Raw genomic sequence first — 9,281 nt, 5'->3', positions numbered from 1 at the left:
TAGGGATAGGTTTTGGGCGGCACTGGATGGGAACGGTTTTGTACAACCTTTTTAGCGTCAAGGCCCTTCAGGACCGGAGGTGCACCTGGTATTTGGTCGACCCTGGAGTTGTATGTTTCTACTTTTTTATTGTTGGCCTCGATCTTTTCCTCCCCCTTTTCGATTCGTTCGGTCAATTCTTCTAGCCTCCTAAGAACCGCAGAATCAGCATCCGGCCCACCCCGTTCCGGCTGTACTGGGGTCGGATTGATGATTGCAGCTGCACGGGGAGCCTCCTCGGACCTGACAGGCTCCTGGACCCGGCTCTGGAGCTGAGCTATAGCCGATTGCTGGGCTTGCAGCATGTCAAAAATCATTTTAAGGTTGATAGTCTCTTCGCCGACTGCCTGGGCCCTCGAATCGTCCTCTCCCCGGACGCTATGTGATGATCCGGAGGCCTGATCAGTGTTGAGCGCCATCCGGGAATCGGCATCTATCGGGTTTTCGAGCCCGGGCATTCCATTGTTTCCTGTCTGCTGTTCAAGTTCGTTGTTGATTGATTGTGCCATTCTATGAGTTGGTAATTTGAATGTAAGATGGACTCTTTTGCAAAGAACCAGTGTATTGTGATGCGTCAAGAAAGAGTATCAAAGAGCTCACTAATATCCTTAGCCCCACGGTGGGCGCCAAACTGTTTACCCTGGAATCCGGATAACAATTGAATTTATATGGGGTTTTAAGGATCCGTGAACTAAAAGATACAAAAGGTTTGGATTGAGGAAAATAAAAGATAAAGACTCAACAATTGCTGTTAAAGTAAATAATCGCAGAATATAATATTGCTTAGAACAATTGTGCCTGATAGCGTACAAGAATTGAGAGAGATGGTACTGTAGTGTAATGGTTTCCCCTCCCCTCTTTATGGGGTCTTCTCCCCTTTTATACATTCTGATTAAGGGTAAAAATAAGGTAGGTAAATTAATTACATCGTGGATCCCTGTAATTACGCCTTAATGGCCTGAAGTGGTTGAGAAAATCACATTTGGGCGAGATATCCGGCGACGCTTGGTTATCCGTTACGAGTCCGGCTTCCGACCTTGTGTGTTTCTCCATCCGGTGGTGACTCATATCGAGCTCTGCAACGGTCTCGAAATGACTCGACCTCGGTTGTTGACGTGGCCGTCGTTCTACCTTGCATCCAGGTCGGGTTCGATGGCCCCGACTTGCCCCGGACCGGACCCAACCCGGTCGGGCTCAAGCAAAAAAGGGTATCACCCAATACAAATTTCAAGTTGAAAATGCCATTTGAAAATTAGAGTTGTGTTTGGACATGAATACAATTTGTAGCCGCTTTTAAGTTTTGTGAGTTATTTGAAGTGAAAATTTTGAAAAATTTTTTTTTGGAGTTTTCAATTTTCCAAAAATAATTTTAAAATTTAACTTTAAGTTTATCATCAATCAATCAATCAATATTATTATAAAAGTGGAAGCTCTTAACCAAAAAGTTGAATTACCTATGCCCTTCATAATTTTATTATTTTATTTATACCTAATTTGAAGGGGTGTGATCTTTCACATTAGTCAATAATGCTTAAAATAGTTTCTACCGATTCCTATTTAATTTTGTTTTTCAACCGTTGGTATCTTTTGGAATAGAGAAACAGCTGGCTTACAATTCAAATCAAAACAAAGCCTTTGATACACAAAACCACACATATATATTCCAAAGGAATAGAAGACCAGGAGTGATTCTAACTTCTTGATAATAAGCAGAGTGACTTAAAAGAACGCACTCCGAGTACTTAGTCTCATCAACATTTCTATAAAATTCATTAATTCATCATTGAAAGGTATCCTTCTCTTATTGTGTGCCTTTTTTGTTACTAAATAGCGCTTATACCTTTCCTTTGATGTCACAACCCCAGCCCCGGTTGTGATGGCGCCCAACATACTGCTAGGCAAGCCCGACCAATTAAATAACTTTAATCATTTTACCCAGTTCGTGAATTAATTAACACAGATAATTACCAAGTAAAAATACTAAAATCCGTGAATAGAGTTAAACATGCGGAAATCCCAAAATATAAAATAACTACACAGCCCGAAGAATCCGGTGTCACAAGTCTGAGCCTCTAATACATGAGTATCAACCTACTATATATCGTTCTCTAGAAATGCAGAAATTAAAATAAATAAGATAGAAGGAAGATCAGGACTGCGAACGTCAACTGCAGCTACCTTGAAACTCTCAAATATGATGCTAGGCAGAGAAGTCCTCACTCAGCCTCAGTAGTACCTGGATCTGCACGCAAGGTGCAGGGAGTAATGTAAGTACTCCGACTCAGTGAGTAATAAACATAAATAAAGACTGAGAATAAGAAATCCTGAATAGGCACAAAGTAATTATATAAATACAGCAACTTGAACCCAGTAGCATAAAATCAATAAATCAGTGAAAACAATTATAGAAATATCACAACAGATAAATAAGTAATGACAATCAAAATATGCAATGCAACATATAGACCGGTACTCTCCAGTACCCGCTGCGGCGTGCAGCCCGCTCCATTTATTTATCGTCGACGGCGCTCACTGGGGGTGTGCAGACTCCGGGAGGGGCCCCTTACGGCCCAAGCGCAATAATAAGCCATATCGCCGCATCAACTAGGCCCTCAGCCTCATATCAATATCAATATCATACTGCTGCGGCGCGCAGCCCGATCCCATACTCACTCCAAAATCACATAAGCCTCTCGGGCACATTAATATAGAAATATTTAGCCCAAATTTTATTTAAAAATATTAATTAAGTTTCTAGTTTGAGAAAAGTGGCTGAGTTTGCAAAACAGTATTAAATTCTAGGACTGAGTTCAATGATATATAGAAATAGTAAGAAATCAGTAATAACAATCCCTGAAGGATTTCATCAGTTGGCACGAGGCCAAATTATGACAATTAATCTATTTTTATAAGGATCTCACTATGCTTCAATCAATTAGGTAGTAATTTTATTAAGCGGGATGGACCAAGTCACGATCCCCGACGGTGCTCTACCCCACGCCCGTTATCCGCCGTGCAAGTCACCTCAACATAGCACTACAATGTGCAAATTCGGGGTTTCAAACCCTCAGAACAGCATTTACATCTATTACTCACCTTAAGCCGGCCAAAATCCTAACTCGCTATGCCCTTGCCTCTCGAATCGACCTCCTCGTACGTCGAATCTGATCAAAACCACAACGAATACGTCACAATATGCCAATGGAACAATACCCAAGCGAAAACAATCGAAAAATAGCTGAAATCTCGAAATTAGCAAAACCCGAGCCCCGGGCCCACTTCTCGAAAATCAAAAAATTTAACATCAACGGATTCCTTATCTCGCCACGAGTCTATACATATAAAGATTACCAAAATCGGAGTCCAAATGACCCCTCAAATCCCCATTTTAACTCTCTTAAGTTTCAAGCCCTAACCTCCATTCTAACTCCTTATTTCCTTTGTTTTTCAGTCTAAATTCAGAATAAAAATGTTTTTTTTAGTTCATAGGACTTACCTCCAATCAACCCCCGTCGAATTCCTCTTCAATTCCCGTCCAAAAGCTTTCAAGGTCGCTCAAAAATGGTGGAACTAAGACTTGGTTTGCGGATGAAATATAATTAAAACCCTTCTGTGCAGGCCTCTTTTCCTCTATGCGATCGCAGCCCCAGGCTTGCGATCACAATGCACAAAATTCAAACTCCAAAATTTAACACTATGCGATCGCGTAAACATCCCTGCGATCGCAATGACCAAACACTTTACCTTACGCGATCGCAGACTCACCCACGCGATCGCTATGAACAAAAATCCAAACTCCCAAGATTCCTCTATGCGATCGCACTGGCACTCCCGTGATCGCACTTCATGAACTCTCGACTCTACGAGATCGCGAACACAACCATGCGGTCGCGTTGAACAACTGACCATCCCCAAAAATCCTTATATGCGATCGCGATGCCTCTCCTGCGATCGCATAGAGCAAAACTCTGCAGCACTGACTTGCAATTTTCTACAGCATCCAAAGTCCCAAAAACCTTCCGTTGGCCATCCGAAAACACCCCGAGGCCCCCGGGACCTCAACCAAAAGCATCAACGTATCCTAAAACATCATTCAAACTTGCTCCAATCATCAAAACACCTCAAACAACATCAAAACCATCAAATTACATCGGATTCAAGCCTAAGTTCTTCTAAAGCTTTCGAAACACGCATTCGATCAAAAACCCAACCAAATCACCTCCGAATGACCTAAAATTTTGCACACACATCCCAAATCACCTAACGAAGCTACTGCAACTCTCGGAATTCCATTCCGACCCTCGGATCAAAATCTCACCTATCAACCGAAATCCGCCAAAATACTAGCTTCGCCAATTCAAGCCTAATTCTTCACCGGACCTCCAAAATCACTTCCGATCACACTCCTAAGTCACAAATCATCCCCCGAAGCTAAACGAATCATCGGAATTCATACCAAGCCCTCTAACACAGAAGTCAACGTCTGGTTGACTTTTCCAAAACAAACCTTCCTTAAAGAGACTAAGTAACTCATTTCCTTCTAAAACCAATCCAAATCAACTCGTTCACACAAGACTCTTATAATGAAGCATAAAGAAGCAGAAAATGGGGAAAACGGGGCGGTAACTCACGTGACGACGGGTTGGGTCGTCACATCCTCCCCAACTTAAACAAACGCTCGTCCTCGAGCGAGACAAGAAACATACCTGAAGGCTCAAATAAGTGAGGGTATCTGCTCAGCATCTCCCGCTCGGTCTCCCAGGTAGCCTCCTCCACGGGCCGACCTCTCCACTGCACCTTCACCGAAGCAACATCCTTTGACCTCAACTTCCGAACCTGATGATCCAAAATGGCTGCTGGCTCTACGTCATAAGTCAAATCACCCTCCAACTGAACTGTACTGAAATCCAAGACATGGGACGGGTCTCCAATATACTTCCGGAGCATAGAAACATGAAAAACTGGATGCACGCTCGACAAGCTAGGTGGCAAGTCAAGCTTATAAGCCACCTCCCCAATCCTCCTAAGTACCTCAAAAGACCCAATGAACCACGGACTCAATTTCCCTTTCTTTCCGAATCTCATAACACCCTTTGTGGGTGAAACCTTCAGCAAAACCTTTTCATCAATCATATAGGATACATCTCAGACCTTCCTGTCCGCATAACTCTTCTGCCTCGACTGCGCTGTACGGAGTCTCTTCTGAATCACCTTCACCTTCTCCAATGCATCCTGAACCAAATCTGTCCCTAGCAATCTAGCCTCCCTGGGCTCGAACCACCCAAGTGGAGATCTACACCGCCTCCCATACAAGGCCTCATACGGTGCCATCTGAATGCTGGACTGATAGTTGTTATTGTAGGCAAACTCTGTCAGCGGTAGAAACCGATCCCATGACCCTCCAAAATCAATAACGCAGACGCGTAACATATCCTCCAATATCTGAATGGTGCGCTCGGACTGCCCGTCTGTCTGAGGGTGAAAAGCTGTGCTCAACTGCACCTGAGTACCCAACTCTCGCTGAACCACCTGCCAAAACTGAGAGGTGAACTGAGTGCCCCGATCTGATATGATGGAAACTGGGACACCATGCAATCGAACTATCTTCCGAATATAGATCTCTGCCAACCGCTCTGAAGAATAAGTAGTACAAACCGGAATGAAGTGCGCGGACTTGGTCAGCCTGTCTACAATCACCCAAATAGCATCAAATTTCTTCAGAGTCCGTGGGAGTCCGGTAACAAAATCCATAGTGATCCTCTCCCACTTCCACTCAGGAATAACCATCTGCTGATGTAAGCCACCCGATCTCTGATGCTCATATTTCACTTGCTGACAATTAAGACACCGGGCTGCATACTCCACAATATCTCTCTTCATCCTCCGCCACCAATAGTGCTGTCCAAGATCCTGATACATCTTTGCGGCACCTGGATGAATGGAATACCGCGAGCTATGGGCCTCCTCCAATATCAACTCCCGAAGCCCATCCACATTGGGCACGCAAATCCGGCCCTGCATCCTCAACACACCATCATCTCCAATGGTCACATCCCTGGCATCATCATGCTGAACCCTGTCCTTAAGGACAAGCAAATGTGGATCATCGTACTGACACTCCCTGATGCGGTCATATAAGGAAGACCGAGAAACCACACAAGCCAACACTCGACTGGGCTCTGAAATATCTAATCTCACAAATCGGTTGGCCAAGGCCTGAACATCAACTGCAAATGGCCTTTCCTCAACTGGAATGTATGCTAAGTTCCCCATACTTACCGACTTCCGGCTCAAAGCATCGGCCACTACATTGGCCTTCCCCGGGGGATACAGGATAGTAATGTCATAATCCTTAAGTAACTCCAACCATCTACGCTACCTCAAATTAAGGTCCTTTTGCTTGAACAAATGCTGAAGACTGCGATGATCAGTGAATACCTCACAGGATACGCTATACAAGTAATGCCTCCAAATCTTCAGTGCATGAACTATAGTTGCTAGCTCCAAGTCATGGACGGGGTAGTTCTGCTCATGGGGCTTCAACTGACGAGAAGAATACACAATAACTCTACCCTCCTGCATCAAAACACAACCAATCCCAACTCTCGAAGCATCGCAATATACCGTATAAGATCCTGAAGCTGATGGCAAGACTAACACTGGAGCTGTGGTCAAAGCTGTCTTGAGCTTCTGAAAGCTCTCCTCACACTCGTCCGACCATACAAATGCGGCACCCTTCTGAGTTAACTTGGTCAAGGGCGATGCAATAGAGGAAAATCCCCGCACAAACCGGCGATAGTAACCTGCCAACCCTAGGAAGTTGCGAATCTCTATGGCTGAGGTCGGTCTAGGCCAACTCTGCACCGCCTCTATCTTCTTTGGGTCAACCTGAATACCCTCACTGGACACCACATGTCCCAAGAAAGCCACTGAACCGAGCCAGAACTCACGTTTCGGGAACTTTGCATAAAGCCTCTCCTCCCTTAATCTCTGCAATACAACTCTCAAATGCTGCGCGTGCTCCTCCTGACTGCGCGAGTATACCAGTATGTCATCAATGAATACTATAACAAATGAATCCAGGTAAGGCCGGAACACACTGTTCATCAGGTGCATGAAAGCTGTTGGGGCATTGGTCAGCCCGAAAGACATGACAAGAAATTCATAGTGACCATATCTAGTCCTGAAAGCAGTCTTATGAATATCTGAGTCCCTGATTTTTAACTGGCGGTAACCCGAACGGAGGTCAATTTTGAGAACACCCTTGCTCTCTGAAGCTGGTCAAATAAATCATCGATGCGAGGTAAGGGGTACTTGTTTTTAATTGTTACCTTGTTCAACTGCCTATAATCGATGCACATTCTCATCGTGCCATCCTTCTTCTTCACAAATAGAACTGGTGCACCCCAAGGTGACACACTAGGCCGAATGAACCCCTTATCCAGGAGCTCCTGAAGCTGTTCCTTTAATTCTTTCAACTCCGCTGGTGCCATGCGATATGGTGGAATAGAAATCTGAGTGCCCGGCACCAGGTCAATGCCAAAATCAATGTCCCTGTCCGGCGGCATACCCGGCAGGTCTACAGGAAACACATCGGGAAACTCCCTCACAACGGGAACCGACTCAATGCTGGGGGTCTCAGCTCCCACATCTCTCACAAACGCCAAATAGGAAAGACCACCCCTTTTCAACCATACGCTGGGCCTTCAAGAAAGAAATAACTCTGCTAGGAATATAGTCAGTCACACCACACCACTCGATCCGCGGTACACCCGGCATACCCAAAGTGACTGTCTTAGCANAAAACCTCATCTCGTACTAAGTCAATGTCATATCCCCCTGAGTCAACCACTCAAACTGCCTACGCAGCTCCTCCCTGCGGGACTGAGGTACATACTTCTCCAGAAAAAGAGCGGAGAACTGCTGCCAAGTCAGAGGTGCTGCACCGGCAGGCCTACGCCTCTCAAAGTCCTCCCACCAGGTAAGAGCAGCCCCCGTGAACTGAAAAGTAGTAAATGCCACACCACTCGACTCAAGGATCCCTGCCTTACGGAGCATATGCTGACATCTGTCAAGAAAACCCTGGGCATCCTCGCCCTCAGCACCACCGAATGTCGGAGGCTGGAGCCTACCGAACCTCTCGAGACGACGCTGCTCATCGTCTGGCAGAGCTGGAACTACGAAGCCCTGAGCTGGTGCAACCTGCTGAGCTGGAGGTGCCTCTGGTGTTTGTAGTCCCTGTACTACCTGCTCAGGTGTGCGAGCAGCGGGGGTCTGATTGCCTCCCCCGGCCTGTGAAGTAGCTGCTGCTGCTGTGGTGACTGAAACTGCCTGAGCCAGGCCAGTGCAGACTGATAATATCTGTGCCAAGGTCTCCTGAAGGCCCGGAATCACGATAGGCACAGCTGGTGCCTGAACATGTGCTGCTGGAGTATCCACCGCTGGAGCCTGATCCTGAGCTGGGGCAATTGGTGGATCAGCAGGTGCTGCCCTCAGCTACTCTGCCCCTGCCACGACCACGACCGCGTCCACGGCCTCTGGCGGCCTCAGTAGGTGGCACTGGCGGTCGTCCGTCACGTCCGGTAACTCGTGTTCTCACCATCTGTGAGAGAATAGAATAGTAGAAGTTTAGTTCTCAGTTCAACAAAGTCGCACGACAAGAGTTTCAAGAATGTGAAGTTTTCCTAAAGGTTTGGCAGCCTCCCGAGGATAAGTACAGACGTCTCCGTACCGATCCACGAGACTCTACCAACCGGCTCATGACTCGCAGACCAAGTAACCTAGGCTCTGATACCAACTTGTCAAGACCCCAGCCCCGGTCGTGATGACGCCCAACACACTGCTAGGCAAGCCCGACCAATTAAATAACCTTAACCATTTTACCCAGTTCGTGAATTAATTAACACAGATAATTACCAAGTCAAAATACTAAAATCCGTGAATAGAGTTAAACATGCGGAAAATCCCAAAATATAAAATAACTACACAGCCCGAAGAATCCGGTGTCACTAGTCTGAGCCTCTAATACATGAGTATCAACCTACTACATATCGTTCTCTAGAAATGCGGAAATTAAAATAAATAAGATATAAGGAAGATCAGGACTGCGAACGTCAACTGCAGTTACCTTGAAACTCCCAAATATGATGCTAGGCAGAGAAGTCCTCACTCAGCCTCGGTAGTACCTGGATCTACAGGCAAGGTGCAGGGAGTAATGTGAGTACTCCGACCCAGTGAGTAAT

The sequence above is a fragment of the Nicotiana attenuata genome, chromosome 5 (genome assembly GCF_001879085.1).
Source record: "Nicotiana attenuata strain UT chromosome 5, NIATTr2, whole genome shotgun sequence".
NCBI classification, from domain to species: Eukaryota; Viridiplantae; Streptophyta; class Magnoliopsida; order Solanales; family Solanaceae; genus Nicotiana; species Nicotiana attenuata.
The sequence above is the reverse complement of the archived record's forward strand: the minus strand, read 5'-3'. Positions refer to the sequence as shown.